This window comes from Bos mutus, chromosome 18 (assembly GCF_027580195.1).
Source record: "Bos mutus isolate GX-2022 chromosome 18, NWIPB_WYAK_1.1, whole genome shotgun sequence".
NCBI lineage: Eukaryota > Metazoa > Chordata > Mammalia > Artiodactyla > Bovidae > Bos > Bos mutus.
In genome coordinates, this window is record NC_091634.1 from 384,707 (window position 1) to 404,250 (window position 19,544).

Consider the following 19,544-nt stretch of genomic DNA (forward strand, 5'->3'; position numbering starts at 1 on the left):
ATGCTGGTGCTTGCTATAGCACGTACCAACCTCAAAGGCATGATCAGTGAAATAGCCCTGTCACAAGAGGACAAACGTGGTAAGTTTCCATGCACAGGAGGCATCCAGAGACGTGCAGCTCAAAGGCCCAAAGGAGACTGAGGGGGATTTGTGTTCGGAGTACAGCGTTTCAACAGTGAAAATGGGAAAGATCTGGACGTGGGTGCTGAGGATGTTTATACAACAGCGTGCGTGTGGCTGATACCACAGGACTGTGTACATAAAATGGTTCAGATGGTAAGTGCGATGTCTGTTTAGTCACAAACAGTTAATGAAGCACTGATGCCTGTTACCGTAAGAAAGGGCCACCCAGAGCCCGCTCATCGGGTGCACTTTCAGTCCATCAAGGCTGTGACAAGGAGGGAAAGTATCTGTCTGTGGTCCCAGAGAAAGAAACACGGATCAGAATGGGAAAGACATTTCTCTAGAATTGGGGCAACTGGTGGAAGTGGACGTGGCCTTGTGGATTGGATTATAATGTAGAAACCAAAATAATGTCCTCACTTGGAGGTCACGTGCCACTTCCCTGGCAGAGGGTTTCTGCTTTGTGTAAAACAGGGCTGAATTCTGTGTGAGATGCAAATAGGAGCCCATTCTACTGCTGTGGACAATTTTCTAGAGTTCAGAAGTTACGTACATTTCTTTTCAAAACAACCACGTCAACGAAGAGCCAGAAATTAGAGAAGACGTCAAAACTTGTTTCAGAGGCCAAGCCCCACCCAGGCCGCTCCCCCAGAGTGGTACGCGGTTTACGACTGTAGGACGGCGTGGGTTCGAAGGGCGTGGCGTGTCTTGGTGTTCTGGATGACCTGGCTGTTGCAGAAACAGTGGTGTGCTAATTGTAGATTTCCGTGTGCAACTACCAAAAGCACCAATAGTATGTGAAGCTTCATGATACAAAAATCAGTACACAAATATCAGTTGTGTTCCTACACACTAATTAGCATCAGAGAGAAAGAAAACCATCTCACAGTAAGGTCAAGAGGACATAAGGCCTGGGAATAAATGTAACCCAAGAAGTAAATAAATGACTTGCCCGGAGAGGACCTCTCCTGCTGGCTTGGGGAGGTCGGCTCGCATCCGATGGGAGTGTCCAGGCCGTGTGGGCCTCGCTGCTCACTTTGGGCTGGTCGGTTCTGATGCAGACTCTGGCTTTTGTGAATTGCCCAAAGCGGGTGGTGGCAGGGCTGAGGAGAGCTGGCAAACCACCCTCCTCGTCACCTAAAGCTCCGTGCCCTGAGGGGCGGCCCCCTGCAGCACCACTGCACGCCATGTGGTCTTACTGAGCAAGGCTCCCCTTCTGGGGCCTGGCATGTTGGAGGGGGAGGGTGGGCACCACGTGAGCAGCCCCACTTGGGGGTCAAGTCTCTCCTGAGCTTTCCTGGGGAACTACCCTCCGTCACGGGGAGGGGAGACGTTCCGAGACCCTTGAGGAAAGGAGGGGTCGCGAGGAAGCTGGAGGAAGCCCCCCGCCGCCACCCGCACCGCGCCTCCTGTTGCACAGCCTGCCCCGTCCTAGCCTCACGCAGCGCGCACTGGGGCCGCTGAGCCTCCTAGAAGGTCCCGAGAGTGAGGGTGGCCACTCGGGAAGTGCGTCTCAGGTTTTGTGGACTGAGCCCTGTGCCCCAGTTCTGCTCAAGAGCCACGGGAACGAGCTGTCTGCCCTGGTGCCTGCACTCGCCCTGACACTCAGCAAGAACTCAGGGGCGCCCGCAGCACTGTCTGCAGGCGGTCGCCATCTGTGGCCGCCTCCCCCAGCCCCAGAGGCAGCATCACCCCACCTTGCCTCACCTTTCTCTCCCAGGGGGTCCCTCCCAGAAGGTCCCGAGGAAACCTAGCCACCCTCTGCGTGGACAAAGCCCTGCATTTTCCCGAAGCCAAAGCACCGGCCGGTCCTGAGGAGACCTAATGCCCGTCAGCTGTGCCCTGGGCCAAGCCTGCGGCCTGAAGACACGGTCGGCCCTGGGAAGTGAGGCGGCTTGTCGCCCTCTGCGGGCCAACTGGGAGAATGCAGGCCACGCCCGCTCCCACTGCAGAGCGGCCGGGGTCTTTCCTGCCCGTCGTGCTCGAGGCACAACACTCTGGAAATAAACGGGTCGAGGCCACTATCCCAGGACTTGTGCAACCTAACTACAGGGTAATTAGGAACCACAAAAGGAATGTAGGAACAGACTTTACAGCTCAAACCAAAAGACACTCCAAGTTGTCTAAAGGCAAATTTAAAATATAAAACTTTTTAAAATTATAGAAGAAAATCGACATGGCTGTGGCTTTTGTCATGTAGACCACAAGCTTTTATTTCTAACACATCACATGAAAATCCACAGAAAAGGGGAAAAAATAGCAAACTTTATAAAACTGAAAATTGTACTGGTGAAATCACTTATCCAGAAAGTCAAAACCCAGGCCAGAAATGAAGAAAAAATATTTGCAAACTACACATGTGATAAAGAACTTGTACTTGCATAATATAAAGTGCTATGAAACAAGCAGCTACGTTAAAAAATGAGTACCAGGAGCTTATTTAACTAATATGCAGAGTACATCATGTAAAATGCTGGGCTGGATGAAACTCAAGCCGGAATCAAGATTGCCAGAATAAAATTATCTCATACGCAGATGACACCACCCTTATGGCAGAAAGCAGAGAGAAACTAAAGAGCCTCTTGATGAAGGTAGAAGAGGAGAGTGAAAATGCTGGCTTAAAACTCAGCATTCAGAAAGCTAAGATCATGTCATCCGATCCCATCACTTCATGGCAAACAGATGGGGAAACAGTGGAAACATTGACAGACTTGTTTTCTTGGGCTCCAAAATCACTGTGGATGGTGACTGCAGCCATGAAATTAAAAGATGCTTGTTCCTTGGAAGAAAAGCTATGACCAACCTAGACAATATATTAAAAAGCAGAGACATCTGCTGACAAAGGTCGGTATAGTCAAAGCTGTGGTTTTTCCAGTAGTCATGTATGGATGTGAGAGTTGGACCACAAGGAAGCCTGAATTGATGCTTTCAAACTGTGGTGCTGAAGAAGACTCTTGAGTCCCGTGGACTGCAAGGAGATCCAATCAGTCCATCCTAAAGGAGATCAGTCCTGGCTGTTCATTGGAAAGACTGATGCTGAAGCTGAAGCTCCAATATTTAGGCCACCTGATTCGAATGAAGAACTGACTCCCTGGAAAAGATCCTGATGCTGGGGAAGATTGAAGGCAGGAGGAGAAGGGGACGACAGAGGATGAGATGGTTGGATGGCATCACTGATCAATGGACATGAGTTTGAGCAAACTCTGGGAGATGGTGATGGACAGGGAGGCCTGGCGTGATGCAGTCCAGGGGGTCGCAGAGTCGGACACGACTGAGCGACTGAACAGCAGCCAGTGCCTCCACCATCGCCTCCTCTGGGCCACCTTGCTCTAGATGTGCCCAGGCGGCTTCGGGAGCCCAGTGTCTCCCGGCTCTCACCTCATCCCAGCGCTGCCCAGGGCTGTTTGTCAGAAACTGTGCTGGTCACAAAGAGAAGATGCTCCTTCCCCATGGCCCTCCCAGGGCAAGGGGCACTTTTAAACAGGCACTTCCAGGATGGGAAGCCACCTGGGCAGAAGCCTTCCAGAACCCAAGACTCACCTGGGCAGCCCATGGAGTTTATCTGGCCTCCCCCAACCAGGCCTCCACATCTCCCCTCCTCTCCCTCACTCCTGGGCTCCTCTCCTGGGGAGTTCTTTTCTTTTTTTAAGATTCATTCATTTATTTTACTTTTGGCTGTGGTAGGACTTTATCACTGCACACGAGCCTCCTCTCTGGTTGTCGGGAGTCGGGGCTCCTCCTCGCCAAGGTCAGCGGGCTTCGCGTCGTGGCGCCTTCTCTTGCCTGGAGCTCAGGCTCCAGATGGGCCAACTTCAGTAGTTGCAGTGCGTGGGTCCCAGCGCACAGGCTCAGCGGCTGGGGCGCAGCCTCACTCTCTCTGAGGCATGTGGGATCGTCCTGGCCAGAGATCACCAGAGATCGAACTGGTGTCCCATGCTTTGCAAGGTGGATTAATAACCACTGGACCACCAGGAACGCATGACAGGTCTTCTTGAAATCGTTTCCCACTTGTAGGCCAGTTAACATACTTAGAAGACAGACCAGGGCTGCAGCCCCACGTCCATCCTGACCTTCAGGACACAGCTGGTCCGTGGACCTGGGACAGCAGGGTCTGTTTTCTGTAACTGAGCCCCTGGTGGGCGAGGATCGGCTGACCCGGGCAGCGTGACCCAGCTGGCCAGCCCTTCCCAGGTGTGCCTGCTTGAGGCCCTGGTTCCAGGCAGGAGGACGCCTGCAGCGGTACCAGACACCGCCTTCTCTGCCATCAGAGGCCACAGGGCTGGGCTGGCGAGAGGGAATGAGGGGCCGTGGCGTGTCAGGGGGTCGCCTGCACGGGGCTCTGCTGGGCCTTCTGCAGGAGTTGCTAGGCTGCCACTTGATAAGGAAGAGGTTGTGTTGCTGGTACCTGCTGTTGGAAGTCTTCCCAGGCAGAGGTGAGGAAGCAAAAACACAGGCAGTGGGAGCAGGGCAGAGGAGTAACTCAGGTAAGAAGATGGAAAGCTTCCAGAAGAGCCCCTGGGGTCAGCACCATCCTGCCTGGCCTGCACAGCCAACTCGGCAAGCGTGCTGCCGCTGGGGTGGTTCCAGGCCCCTTCCTCCAGCCTCTGAGGTCTTTGCTTACATTCAGGTGTCTTAGCTGGGAAGGCTGGAGGAGGCTCAGGAGCCACCAGCCTGGGGGTCAGCCAGCGTTCACTTAGAGATGCCTCCATGGGGTCCCCCAGCTTCGCACTGCAGACCCTCCTTGGCAGTGGGGTGGGAGGGCAGCAGGGCTGCTGGCTGCGTCAGTCCTCACCCTTGGCCACGTTCAGAGCTGTCCGTCCGTGTAGCAGGCGTCCTGATTTTCACCCGTGTAACCGGTGGGTTGTTAATTAGCAACGTGAACGATGACATTAAATGTCCTCTTCAGTCGGCTGAGATGTTACACCACGTGTACCGGTGTAAGAACCTGGGGAGGCCTGTGCAGCCCGTACCCCTAGGGACAGGCTTCAGACTTGACCCCTCAGCATTCTGACATCCAGACACTGCTTCAGGATTTGGGGGGATCCCAGTGCTGACTCCAAGGGTTCTGTAATCCACCCTCCATCTTCCTTTCCTGAGACCCACACTTCTAGGATCCTACAGAGCAGGGTCTGCTCTATGGCTTCTCTAACAAATGATCACAAGCTGGGTGGGTTAAAACAACAGGAGTTTATCCTTCCTCAGTCCTGGAGACCAGACACCTGAGATCAAGGTGGAGCAGGGTTGAGGTCCCTCCAGAGGCTCCAGGATGGGATCCTTCCTGCCTTTTCCAGCTTCAGGGGCTCCAGGGGTCCCTGGGCTTGTGGCCCCTCCCTCCCGTCTCTGCCTCTGTCTTCACGTGGCTTCTCCTCTGTCCTTCCTCATTTGTCTCATAAGGAACTGGTCAGTTGGATTGAGGGCCACCTTAACCGGAGACGACCTCACCTTGAGATCCTTAACTACATCTACAGAGATGTTTCCCCAGACAACGGCCCTGTTTTATGTGTTCTGGGGGGACTCAGCTTTGGGGGCCACAATTCAGCCCATTATCCATGTGTAAAATAACCCTCATTTTAGGAGATCACCGCAGCCCCATATAGACCAGCACAGACAGCAGTCATGTGGGTGGGCATCTGGGGAGAATGAGGACCTGGGAAATACCAAGGCCTGGCTTCATCAGACGTGATATCTCCCACCGTGGGGCCCGTGAGAACAGCCACCCCATCCTGTCCATGGAAAGGAGCCCGGTGTCGAGTCCAGCAGGGCTTACCTTGCAAAGCTGGCTCTCCTAGGTGGCACCGTCAAAACCACCAGGTAGCCACTGGCTTATGATCACGAGGGCAGAGGCTCTCCCCTCATGTGTCTGCCCTCCCCATTCCCACAGTGAGGAGCCTGGCTCCCACCATCTGCCCTCTGTGTGTCGCTTCTTTCCGGATTACATGTGCACAGGTTTCGGTGCTCTTAGCTACTGCGCTCTGGAAAGAACCCTGTAAAATAAAGCCCACTGTCTATGAAAGATCCATTTTGCCTTTAGTCTATAGATTCTGTTCAAGAGGTCTATTTTGAGTCCAAATCCTTTATCAGACACAAGTTTTGCAAACATTTTTCTCCCCGTTTGTAGCTTATCTTTTGATTTCCTGAATAAGGTCTTTCAGAGTAGACATCTTTAATTTTTAAAGTCCACAATATTTTTTGTGGACTGACTTTTTGTGTGCTAAACCCAAGATCATGTCGATTTTCTGTGTTTATGTCTTTAAATTAATTGTTCCTTGGCTATTTTGGAGAAGTTTTGGGATCCTTGGCTCTGTTTCAGTTTGAATTTCCACACTTTAATGGACCTAGTAGAACTGCCCTCAGGGGTGTGGGGTCCCCACTCAGCTGTGAGGGCAGCTCGGTCTGCACTTGCTTACTGGCTGGCAGGGAACGCAGAGCTCCCCTCCCTGACCCACCAGGGCATTGAAGCTCTGCCCATGCACCTGGCTCCCTCTGTCAGTGGACAGAAGCCTGGTCTCCTTCGTACCTGCTGGGGCTTTGGCTTCTGGAACACTCGTGGCTGAGTCCATGCTGAAAGCCTGGGACCTTTGGGACAACATGGGGTCAAGTCCACACTAATGGGAGTCTGGTCTCCTCAGGACCCTCTGGGGCTTTGGCTTTGGGACATTGTGGGATTCAGTTCAGGCTGATAGGAGTCTTGTTTCCTCAGGACCTGCTGGGGCTTCAGCTTTGGGACATTGTGGGGTTCAGTTCAGGAAGACAGGGAGTCTGGTCTCCTCAGGACCTGCTCAGGTTTTGGCTTTGGCCCATTGTGGGGTCCAGTTCATGGTGACAGGAGCCTGGCCCTTCAGGACCCACTGGGGCTTCAGCTTTGGGACATTGTGGGGTTCAGTGAAGGCTGATGGGAGTCTGGTCTCCTCAGGATTTGCGGAGAAGAGGTGCCATTGAAAGAGAAGGTGAGGAAATTGCGGAGAGAGTTTCTGTGTGTGGCTGATGCTGAATGTGTCTGTCTTCAGAGAACTCAGGACTGGAAAAGTTTGATGTGGAAAGTCGTGGGTTTTTAGTTTTTGTCTGTAGTATAGGATGGTGACTACCCTGGTGGCTCAGACGGTAAAGCGTCTGTCTACAATGTGGGAGCCCTGGGTTGGGAAGATCCCCTGGAGAAGGAAATGGCAACCCACTCCAGTACTATTGCCTGGAAAATCCCATGGACAGAGGAGCCTGGTAGGCTACAGTCTATGGGGTCGCAAAAAGTCGGACACGACTGAGCGACCTCACTTCACTTTCACTGCGGGACGGTGTCCAGTGTTGTGTGTGGTGTCCATCCCCCAGCACTGTTTATTGAGAGGACTGGCCCTTCCCCAGTGTATTTACTTAGGTCCTCTCTTGTGAACTGACTGACCATGGGCCTGTAGGTTTATTTCTGGGCTCTCGTCTCTGCCTGTTTCTGTGTCAATTCCACACGTCTTGTGGTGTCATTAGCTGCTTAATGTGGGTTGAAGTCAAGGGGAAAGATGCCACCAGCCTCTTCTCATTTCTCAGCGTCACTTCGGCTCTTCCGGGTCCTTTGTGGCTCCATGCAAATGTTAAGATTGTTTCTGTGGGAAATGTCACTGAAATACTGGTAGTCACTGCATGTGTATGTGGCTTTGGGTAGAATAGATATTTTAACAACATTTTCACTCATGAGCATGGGATAGCGTGCCATTTTTTTGTGTCTGCTCAGTTTCTTTGATCAATGTCTTAGCGTTTTCAGTGTGCGGCCCTTTTAAGTCCCTGGTTAAATTTATTCCTAGTTGTTTGGGGGATACAATTGTAAATGGTTTTTTTTTAGTTTCTCTTTCTGATACTTCATTATTAGTGTAGAGAATGACAAATGATCCTGCAGTTTTACTGAACTCATTTTTTAGTTCTGGCATTTTTTGGTGGTACTGTGTGGAAAACTAGAATTCAGAAATCCCACAGTTTCAGCTACATCAGGGTCATCCTCAGCACGCAAGACATGGCTACTAATATACTCTTCCCATGCTGCCTTTTTATTCTATGCGGACTTCTACAAGGGCAATTAGCATCACTGCTTTGGGTGAATTTGAATTGGGTAAGTAAGTCTTGGCCTCTATTAGCAGTGTTTGATGTCATCTCTGATTTTCTGGCATGTTACTGACATGTATTGAAAAGTAATTTATTTTCTAGTCAATTTCAAATATTTAAACTTTAAATAGCAGTACAAAGTTTGCTACACTCATACCAGGCACTACAGTGTGTTTTACCCAAAACAGGGCCTCTCTCCCTGCACATAACTCCAAAATGAGGGATAATTATGCTTTCCACATTGCAATCCTATCCACAAGACCACTTCAACTTTCGCCAGGTGCCCCCAACTTTGTGCAAAGGCCTTTCTCCATTCTAATGCAATTTTCTTTTCTGGAGCCATCCCTGGGGTTTCCCTCATGTTAAAAGTCTTCATGGATTTAAAGTGTACAAGATGCATATGGTCTGGGTGGCTTTTCTGTAGGGCTTTTTCATGAGGATAATTTCAGTGTGTTCCCTTGCACCGTGTATCAAGAGCTTTTCATTGTGATTAAGACATGCAACATTTATCATTTGAATCATGTGAACTATACACTTCTATACCATTAATTACATTCACATTGTTGTAAAAATATTATTGCCATTTATCTCTAGAATCTTTTCATTTTCCTGAAGTGAAACTGTAACCATTAAACACTCAGCACCCTCAATCCCTGGCAACCTAGAATGAGGCTTATCTGGATGTTTCATACTAGTGGAATGATAACCTTTGTCTTTTTGTGTCTGGTTTGTTTCAATTAGGATATTGACTTCCAGGTTTATCCACATGGAAGCCTGTGTGAGAATTACTTTAAAGGTTGAATTGTGTTCTGTTTTGTACATTACTACATTATGTTTATCCATTCATCTGCTGAAGGACACATGTTTTGATTTCACGTTTTGGCTGCTGTGAATATGGGGTACAAATACCTGTTCCAGTCCTTGCTTTTAAATATTTGCGGGCACAGCCTGGAGTGGAATTGAGGGATTCTTCCATCCAAGTACTAACCAGGTCAGACCCTGCTTAGCTTAAGAGGTCAGTCGAGATCAGGTGTGATCAGGGTGGCATGGCCGTAGGCAAATCCAGGCGTTATACGTTAACTTCATGTTTCAGTGTTTGAGGACCCCACCCACTGATGTCCACAGATTCTGCTCCTTATATGGTAAAATAACGCATCTAACGGAGCTACCCTACTTTCCTTATCCAATAACCCAATGATGGGCGTTTTGATTCTTCTTTCAGAGGGGCATCAAGAGCAGCGCTGCTGTGAGTGTTGGTATACAAGTTTTATTTCAACAGTTATTTAAAATTCTTTGGGTATATATGTAAGAGCAGACTTTTTGAAACTGATGATAACTGCATTTTTATAATTTTTATAAGATGCCAAAGTTTTACGTAAGTAGATTGAGCCATATCACATTTCGACAACTAACATTTAAAAGTTCCAATTTCTATACATTGTTGCCAAAAATTATCTTTATTTTTAATATAACAATTTTAAAGTATGTGAAGGTTGTGGTTTTAAGTTCCATATTGATGGCGACTCCTGTTATAGTCAGGTCTGAGAGACGAACAGAATCAGGCCAGAATGAGGACCAGAGCTGGGAATCAGTGAGGAGCAGAGCCGGGCCATACCGACGAGTGGAGCAGGGCCTCAGGGAAGAACAGCTGGGCCTCTGTGAGGAGCGGAGACTTGCCTCAGAGAAGCAGAGTCAGGCTTCAAGGAGGAGAGCGGAACCTCAGTGAGAAGTGAGCCAGGCCTCAGTGTGGAGTGGGGCAGAGCAGGGCCTCAGAGTAGCAAGGTCTGGACTCAGAGGGGCAGAGCCGAACCTCAGTGAGAAGCAAGCCAGGCCTCAGAGAAGCAAAGTTGGGCCTAAGCGAGGAGCAGAGCGAGGACTCAGTGAAGGCCGGAGGCGAGCCTTAGGACCAGACTGGGCCTCGGTGAGGAGCAGAGCCGGGCCTCATTGTGGAGCGGAGCCGGGCTGAAGACAGGCGAAGTCAGGCCTCAGGGAGGACCAGAGCCGAACCTTCCTGAGTAGCGGAGACGGGACTCGGTGAAGCAGTCAGGCCTCAGGGAGAAGCAGTTGGAAGGTAGTGAGAAGCGAGCCTGGCCTCTGTGAGGCCTGGGCTTCAGTTCTGAGGGAGGTGGGTCCCAGTGAGGAGCAGATAGGAGCCTCGGTGGAGAGCGGAGCCGGTTCTCAGTCCCTAGAGGAGCCAGGCCTCAGGGAAGTAAATTCAGGCCTCAGGGAGGAGGAGAACAGAACCTCAGTGAGAAGTGAGCCAGGTTCTGTGTGGACCGAAGCCTGGCCTCCCTGGGGACAAGAGCCGACCCTCAGTGAGGAGTGGAGCCGGGCTTCGCTGAGGACCATAGCCGGGCCCCAGTGAAGGGCAGAGAGGAGCCGGTCTCACTGAGCACTGGAGCCATCCTCTGTGTGGAGTGGAGCAGGCCTCAGTGCAGAATGGAGCCTTGCCTCAGAGAAGCAAAGTCTGGCATCGAGGAGGACCAGAGCTGGGCCTCAGAGAAGCAAAGTCAGGTCTCGGGGAGGATCAGAGGTGAACCGTGGTGAGAAGTGAGCCAGGCCTCAGTGAGGAGAGGAGCTGGGCCTTGTTGAGGACCAGAGCCAGTGTTAGGGCTCTCAAGGGGCTCATAGCTGTAGTTAAAATATGGCCCATGGTGGTGACCTGACACAAGGGGTGAAATCGCAGTGGCCACATTGCCCTGACGGCTTCCTGTTTTTTCCTTAAGGCGATACCCTGTTTTTCCCTGCTGGTGCCAGTTTCTCAAGACTACATGACCACCCGACCATGAGACCCCTTTGACTATGTGACCACAGGACTCCAGCTGTGGGCTAAGGATAAACCCCTCTGGGGCACAATTTCCCATCGATACGGTATAAGAAGGGTTGGCTGTAACAAGAGAGCACTGGTTTCTCTCTAAAACCACTTTCTTTCTTCCTATAATAAATATTTCTCTGCCTGACTGTCCGGCTCACTCTCTTTTTCTCCATGCTCGCCTTACAGCCAGGACTCAGAGTAGCAAAGTCAGGCCTCAGGAAGACAATGGAACCTCAGTGAGAAGCGAGCCAGAACTCACTGAGGTTGTAGCCATGCCCCGGTGTGGAGTGGAGCCTGGCCTCAGTGAGGTCCAGAGCCGGGACTCAGAGCAGTTAAGTCAATCCTCAGGAAGAGGGAGAAGAGAACCTCAGTGAGAAGCAAGCTGGGCTCAGTGAGAACCCTAGCCAGACCCCAGTGTGGGTGGAGCCAGTCCTCAGTCAGAGAGAAGCTGGGTCTCACTGAGGAACAGAGCCAGACCTCAGAGAGGACCCGAGTCCAGTCTCTATGTGGAGTGTAGCTGGGCCTCAGTGTAGAATGGAGTCTTGCCTCAGAGAACCAAATTCCGTCCTCAAGGAGGACCAGAGCTGGGCCTGAGTGAAGAGTGGAGGTGAACCTTCACTCTAAGTGAAGGAACGTTGGGCTTCAGTGAGGAGGGTAGCTGAACCACAGTGAGGCCCAGAGCAGGACTCAGTGCTGGAGCTGAATCTCAGTGAGGTGCAGAGCAGGGACTCAGGACTGGAGCCAGGCCCCTGTGCGGAGCAGAGCCAGGCCTTCCTGAGGAGTGGCGCTGGCCCCAAGTGAGGAGGGGAGCCTGGCCTCAGAGTAGCAGTCAGGCCTCACGGAGGTGAACCAAACCTCAGTTAGAAGCAAGCCAAATCTCTGTGAGGACCAGAGCCGGGGCTCACTAAGGACCTGAGCGTGGACTGGAGCTGTGCTTCACTGAGGACGATACCGTGGCCTCACCGAGAACCACAACCAGGCCCATTGCAGGGCGGAGCTGTGCGGCAGTGCTGAGCGGAGCCAGGCCTCAGTGCAGGAGGAGCTGGGTCTCACTGGGGACTAGAGCCGAGCCTCACGGAGGAGCGGAGCCTGGCCTCAGTGAGGACCCTACCCGGGCCCCAGAGCACATCACAGGACCGGAGTGGAACCTCAGTGAGGACGGGAGACAGGCCTCAGTGGGGACCAGAGCCGGTCCTCATTGTGGACTGGAGCTGGTTCTCAGTGGAGAGCAGAGCCAGGCCTCAGAGGAGCAAAGTCATGCCTCAAGGAGGAGCAGAGCTGAACTGCAGTGAGAAGACAGCCTGGCCTCTGTGGGGACCGTAACCAGGCCCGTGTGGAGCAGAGCTGTCCTCACCGAGGAGGGAGCCGGACCTCAGTGAGCAAGGGAGGCATACCTGATTGCGCAGTGGGGCCAGGCCTCACCAAGGACCACAGCCAGGCCCAGTGAGGGGCAGAGCCTTGCCGGGTCTCAGTGCGGAGAGGACCTGGAGTGCTGAGCTGAGCCGAGACTCAGGCAGGGGTGCAGCTGGACTTCAGTGAGGAGCAGAGCCAGCTCTCAGCGTTGAGGTCCGGAGCCAGGCCTCTTTGTGGACCAGAGCCGGGACGTATGAGTACCGGAACCGGGACTCAGAGTAGCAAAGTCAGGCCTGAGAGAGGTGGAGAATGGAGCGTCAGTGAGAAGTGAGCTGGACCTCACTGATCACCAGATCTGGACCCCCGTGTGGCATGGAACCAGGCCTCAGTGCGGGGCCCCACTGAAGACTGGAGTTAGGCCTAGTGGGGAGCAGAGCCACGTCTTAGTGTGAAGCAGACCCGCGCCTCAGTGAGCTCTGGGGCTGGGCCTCTGTGCAGACCGGAGCCGGGACTCAGAATAGTAAAGTCAAGCCTCAGGGATGAGAAGGGAACTTCAGTGAGAAGCGAGCCGGGCTCTGTGAGGAGCAGAGCCGAGTCTCACTGAGGACGGAGCCTCAGGTTTTTCTCCCAAGGGCCCCTCCCAGCAGGTCCTGAGGAAATCTAGTTACTAGTTATCCTCCACACGTATACAGTCCCGCATTTTCCCAAAGCTAAAAACTGGCCTGCCCTGTGGAGACCTAATGCCTGTCTGCAGCGCTCAGGGCCAAGCCTGTGGCCTGAACACACAGGTCCCGCCCTGGGAAAGGAAGGGGCTTGTCGCCCTCTGCGGGCCAACTGGGAGAATGCAGGCCGCACCCACTCCCACTGCAGAGCAGGCCGAGGTCTCTCCTGCCAGTCCTGCTCAAAGCACTACACTATGGAAATTCAAATGCGTCGAAGCCAGGATCCCAGCACTTCTACAACCCCAACTTCAGGACAATGAGCAAACACGTGGCCCAAAACCTATCTAGGAACACACTTCAGGGCTCACACCAAAAGGCATCCAGGTTGTTCCCAGGCGATTTTAAAATCTACATCACTAAAGAAAAATTTGGACAGGATGCCCCGGAGGAAGATTGATAGAGCCATAGGTCAGGTAGATCATGAGTTCTGGTTGGGAACACACACGTAATTTATTACACACACAGAAAGTCCTGCATGGTGAAAAACCTCCTTCCAAAGACTAAGAGCTAAGCCACAAAGTGGGGAAAAAATGTATTCCCCATCACACCAGATGAATTTTCACTCACATTAGGCTAAGAACCAGAAAGAAACAACTATATTCAAAATGAGTACTGATCTGAAGAGAGCCCTCTCCTCAAAAGATAAAAAGGTAACAAGAAAGTGGACAGGAATATGATCCACATGGCATTAGCCAAGGGAATGGCAAATTACAAAAGAAGACAGCGTTACACAGCACTTACAAGTGCCACCTCCTCGGGAAGGTCAATTCGGATTACTGGAGCACGAGAGGGAGCAGGAACTCTACTTTCTCGAGTCTGGGACACCTGTAAAGGGTCCTCCAGTCCTCCACAGGCAGCCTTTTCAAAGCCAAACAAGTCTCACCCCTGCAGACCAGCCATTAGGCCAACAAGCATTCACACAACTGTATTCCCAATCGGTGTTCAAAGAAAAACAAGAGAGCTCTTTTGCGTGGAGGCTCTGCTGCTGCTGCTGCTAAGTCGCTTCAGTTGTGTCCGACTCTGTGCGACCCCATAGACGGCAGCCCACCAGGCTCCGCCGTCCCTGGGATTCTCCAGGCAAGAACACTGGAGTGGGCTGCCGTTTCCTTCTCCAATGCATGAAAGTGAAAAGTGAAAGGGAAGTCGCTCAGTCGTGTCTGACTCCTAGTGACCCCATGGACTGCAGCCTACCAGGCTCCTCCGTCCATGGGATTTTCCAGGCAAGAGTACTGGAGTGGGGTGCCGTTGCCTTCTCCGGCCTGGAGGCTCTACTCCTCCTCTAAACCTTAAAAAAATTGAGGAGGTCCTCAGTGCATATGCATCAGTCAGGGGCATGGGATGAGAGTACATGCACTGAAGGAAAGCAGAAAATCACACCCCACAATATGAAACTACAACACAGTCCACTCCTCTAAAGCAACTGGAAAAAAAAGTCACATTTGAAGGCTGACATCTTAAAATTTCAAATATGCATCCCACACCCACAAGAATAAAACACCATGATATTGGCATGAAATGTACCTTTTGAAGATGATTGGAATTGAAAGGATATTCCAGGAATATACTCATGGGTCGAAAAAGAGGCATCAAGACACTCGAGGAAGCGACAGACATGTGGTCCATTCTTTTAACAGCAAACTGGAGAGACCTGCTCCATTAAAGCATCATCAGTCTAAGATGAAACCCAGAAAGCGAAACACCACAACCCACCCCCCGCCAAAAAAAAAAAAAAAAACAAACCCAAAACACACCTCCTTCCGCACCACACACAAAGCTAACTCAAAGTCAGAATTTTCTCCCCTAGCGTTCTTGTGCTGGTTGTGGGCATTTGGACCTCCTCCCTTCTCCTGCCGGCAGCCCCCAGCCAGCAGCATCTCCCCACAGTTTCCTCAAGTTTTCCTCCCAGGGAGGCGCCTCCCAGCAGGTCCTGAGGAAGCTTAGCTGCCTTCCCAAAGGACAGACTCCTGCATTTTCCCAAAGCCAAAGCACTGGCCTGCCCCGAGGAGACCTAATGCCTGTCAGCTGTGCCCTGGACCAAGCCTGCGGCCCAAACACGCGGGTCCCGCCCTGGGAAGAGGCGGCTTGTCGCCCTCTGCCGGCCAACTGGGAGAATGCAGGCCGCACCCGCTCCCACGCAGAGCAGGCCGATGATGGATCTACGGCAGTGAAAGGACCGTCACCCTAAGAAAAAACCTGGGAAACGGAATATCACAACTGTGAAAACCAAAACCAGAACAGGGCTCCTTCCACGCCATGCACAGGACTAACTCCAAGTCAGAATTTTCCTCCCCCAGCTCTTCCTCTGCTGGGCCCTCCAGGACGGACCTCCCTTATCCTGCAGGCAGCCCCCAGCAGGCAGCATCCCCCGCACCGTTTCCTCATCGCTTTTCTCCCTGGGGGCCCCTCCCAGCAGGACCTGAGGAAACCCAGCCACCCTGCGAGTGGACAGAGCCCTGCATTTTCCCGGAGCCAAAGCACTGGCCGGTCCGGAGGAGAATTAATGTCTGACAGCTGGGCCCCGGGCAAAGGCTGAGGCCAGAACTCAGGTCCAGCGCCCTTGGGTGGGTGGGGTCGGGTAGGGTTGGGTGGGACGGGGAGGCGGGGTTTTCGCCCTCTGCGGGCCAACTGGGAGAATGCAGGCTGCGGCCACATGTCAGCCGTGCAGGCAGACATCTCTCCGTCAGTCCTGCTGGGTGCTACATCTGGAAATTCAAACCGGTCGAGGCCACTATCCCAGGACTTTGGTAACCCTAACTACAGGGCAATGAGCAAACATGTCCCCCCAAAGCAACCTAGGCGCACGCTTCAAGGCCCACACCAAAAGGCATTCCAGATTTCCCCAAGGCAACTTTGAAATCTACAGCAGTATGGAAAAAAAAATCAGACATGATCACCTAGAGGAACATCCACAAGGCCACGGGCCTGGTCAGGCAGATCATGAGCTCTGACTGGCAACACACATCACCAAGTCCTTTCACACGCGGGAAACAAAACTTAATGGCACACACTTTATTAAACGCACATACACAAATCCTGCAGGTCAAAAAAACCTATTTTCCAATCCTAGGTGCTAAGCTGGACAGAGGGGCCTGGGGGGCTACAGTTGATGGGGCTGCAGAGTCTGACACAACTGAGCAACTGAGCAGAAAAGCCACAAAGTGGGAGGAAAAAGTACTCCCCAACACACTACATGAGGAATTTTTATTGACATTATACTAAGAACCACAGGCAAATCTACATTCGAAATGAGTGCAGGGCTTCCGCTGTGGTTCAGTTGTAAAGAATAGGCCTGCCAATGCAGGAGACAGGGGATTGATCCCCAGTCCAGGGAGATCCCACATGCCAAGGAACGACCAAGCCCGAGCGCCGCACTATTGAACCTGTGCTCTAGAGCTTGGGAGCTGCAAACACTGAACCCATGTGCTGAAACGACTTAAGCCCACTTGCCCTAGAGCCCAGTCCCGTGACAACAAAAGTCACTGCACTGAGAGCTGTGCAGGGCAACCAGAGTGTGGCCCCCATTTGATGCAATGATCAGAAGCCACCTGGCAATGAAGACCCAACACAGCCAAAAATAAAAAAACTAGTCATAAAAATAAAGCTCCTTTTTTGTTTAAAAAATGAGGAATTTTTATTCACATTAGACTAAGAACCATGAAGGAAAGAGTTACATTCAAAATGAGTACTAATCTGAAGAGGCCTCTGGCCTCCAAAGATAAACAGGTAACTAGTAAGTGGACAGAAAAATGATCCACATGGTATCACCCGAGGGAAAGGGAAATGAACAGCATCACACACCTCTTTCAACTGCCTCCCTCCTCCAGAAAGGGTGGTTCCGATTACAGGGCAACGGCAAGCACCTCTCCTTTCTTGCTGCTGGGACACCCCTAACAGCCCCTCGAGATACCTTTTAGCAGCATTTTCCAAAACCAAACCAACCAAACCCTGCAGACCAGCCATCAGGCCACCAGGCATTCACACCATTGCTTTCCCAAACTGTATCCTAAGAGAAACAAGGGCACTCTTTTGCACGAAGGCTCTACCCATACTTTCTGTACTTTCTGAACCTTAAAAAGTTCAGGAGGTCTTCAGTGCTTGCGTGCATCAGACGAGGGGAGCAACGAATGGTATATCCCAATGAATAGGATCAGATGATGACACCCCACAATATGTAACTCCAACACACCCACCTCTCTAAAGCAATTGTAAAATAGTCACATTTGAAGGCTCTTGCAATTTCAAGTGTGCATCCCACATTCACAGTAAATAAAACACTGTGATACTGGCATGAGGATGTACCTCTCTGGAGATAACTGGAATATAAAGGGCATCCCAGAATTATGCCCATGGGTTAAAAAACAGGTGTGGAGACAGCCCAGGAAGCATCAGACACATATGTGGTCTATTCCTTTAATACCAAGCTGCCAGGGACCTGCTTAGATAAAACCCCATCACCCTAAGATAAAACCCCAAAAGCTGAACATCACAACCCCCCCCCAAAAAAAAACAGGCTCCTTCCACACAAGACTAACTCAAAGTCAGAATTTTCTCCCCCAGCTTTCCTGTGCTGGGGATGGGCATTCAAACCTCCTCCCTTTCTCCTGCCGGCAGCCCCCAGCAGGCAGCATTTCCTCCCCCTACTCCGCAGTTTCCTCAAGTTTCCTCGCAGGGTGGCCCCTGCGCCAAAGCACTGGCCTGTGCTGAGGAGACCTAAGGCCTGTCGCCTGTGCCCTGGGCCAAACCTAAGACCAGAAGACACAGGTCCCAGCCTGGGAAGAGAGGAGGGTTGTCGCCCTCTGCGGGCTGACTCACGAACTCCTTATTGCCAAATTCAGACTTAAAAAAAGTAGGGAAAACCACTAGACCATTCAGGTGTGACCTAAATCAAATTCCTTATGATTATACAGTGGAAGTGACAAATAAATTCAAGAGATTAGATCTGATAGATGGAGTGCTTGAAGAACTATGGACAGAGGTTTATGACATTGTATAGGAGGCTGTGATCAAGACCATCCCCAAGAAAAAGAAATGCAAAAAGGCAAAATGGCTGTCTGAGGAGACCTTACAAATAGCTGTGAAAAGAAGAGAAGTGAAAGGCAAAGGAAAAAAGGAAATATACAAGTTTTGAATGCAGAGTTCCAAAGAATAGCAAGGAGAGATAAGAAAGCCTTCCTCAGCGATCAATGCAAAGAAATAGAGGAAAACAACAGAATGGGAAAGACTAGAGATCTCTTCAAGAAAATCAGAGATCCCAAGGGAACTTTTCATGCAAAGATGGGCAAAATAAAGGACAGAATGGTATGGACCTAACAGAGGCAGAAGATAATAAGAAGAGGTGGCAAGAATACACAGAACTGTACAAAAAAGATCTTGATGACCCAGATAATCACGATGGTGTGTGAAGTCAAGTGGGCCTTAGGAAGTATCATTATGAACAAAGCTAGTGGAGGTGATAGAATTCCAGGTAAGCTATTTCAAATCCTAAAAGATGATGCTGTAAAGTGCTGCACTCAATATGCCAGCACATTTGGAAAAGTCAGCAATGGCCACAGGACTGGAAAAGGTCAGTTTTCATTCCCATCCCAAAGAAAGGCAATGCCAAAGAATGCTCAAACTACTGCACAATTGCACTCATCTCACATACTAGCAAAGTAATGCTCAAAATTCTCCAAGCCAGGCTTCAACAGTACGTGAACCAATAACTTCCAGATGTTCAAGCTGGTTTTAGAAAAGGTAGAGGAACCAGAGATCAAATTGCCAACATCTGCTGGATCATAGAAAAAGCAAGAGAGTTCCATAAAAACATCTAATTCTGCTTTATTGACTATGCCAAAGCCTTTGACTGTGTAGATCACAACAAACTGTGAAAAATTCTTCAAGAGATGGGAATACCAGATCACCTTACCTGCTTCCTGAGAAATGTGTTTGCAGGTCAAGAAGCAACAGTTAGAACTGGACATGGAACAACAGATTTGTTCCAAATAGGCAAAGGAGTACATCAAGGTTGTATATTGTAACCCTGCTTATTTAACTTACATGCAGAGTGTATCATGCGAAATGCTGGACTGGATGAAGCACAAGCTGGAATCAAGATTGCTGGGAGAAATATCAATAACCTCAGATATGCAGATGACACCACCCTCATGGCAGAAAGTGAAGAAGAACTAAAGAGTCTCTTGATAAAAGTGAAAGAGGAGAGTGAAAAAGTCAGATTAAAATTCAACATTCAGAAAACTAAGATCATAGTATCTGGTCCCATCACTTCATGGCAAGTAGATAGGGAAACAGTAACAGACTTTGAGAGTCCCTTGGACTGCAAGGAGATCCAACCAGTCCATCCTAAAGGAGATCAGTCCTGAATATTCATCGCAAGGACTGATGTTGAAGCTGAAACTCCAATACTTTAGCCACCTGATGCAAAGAACTGACTCATTTGAAAAGACCCTGAT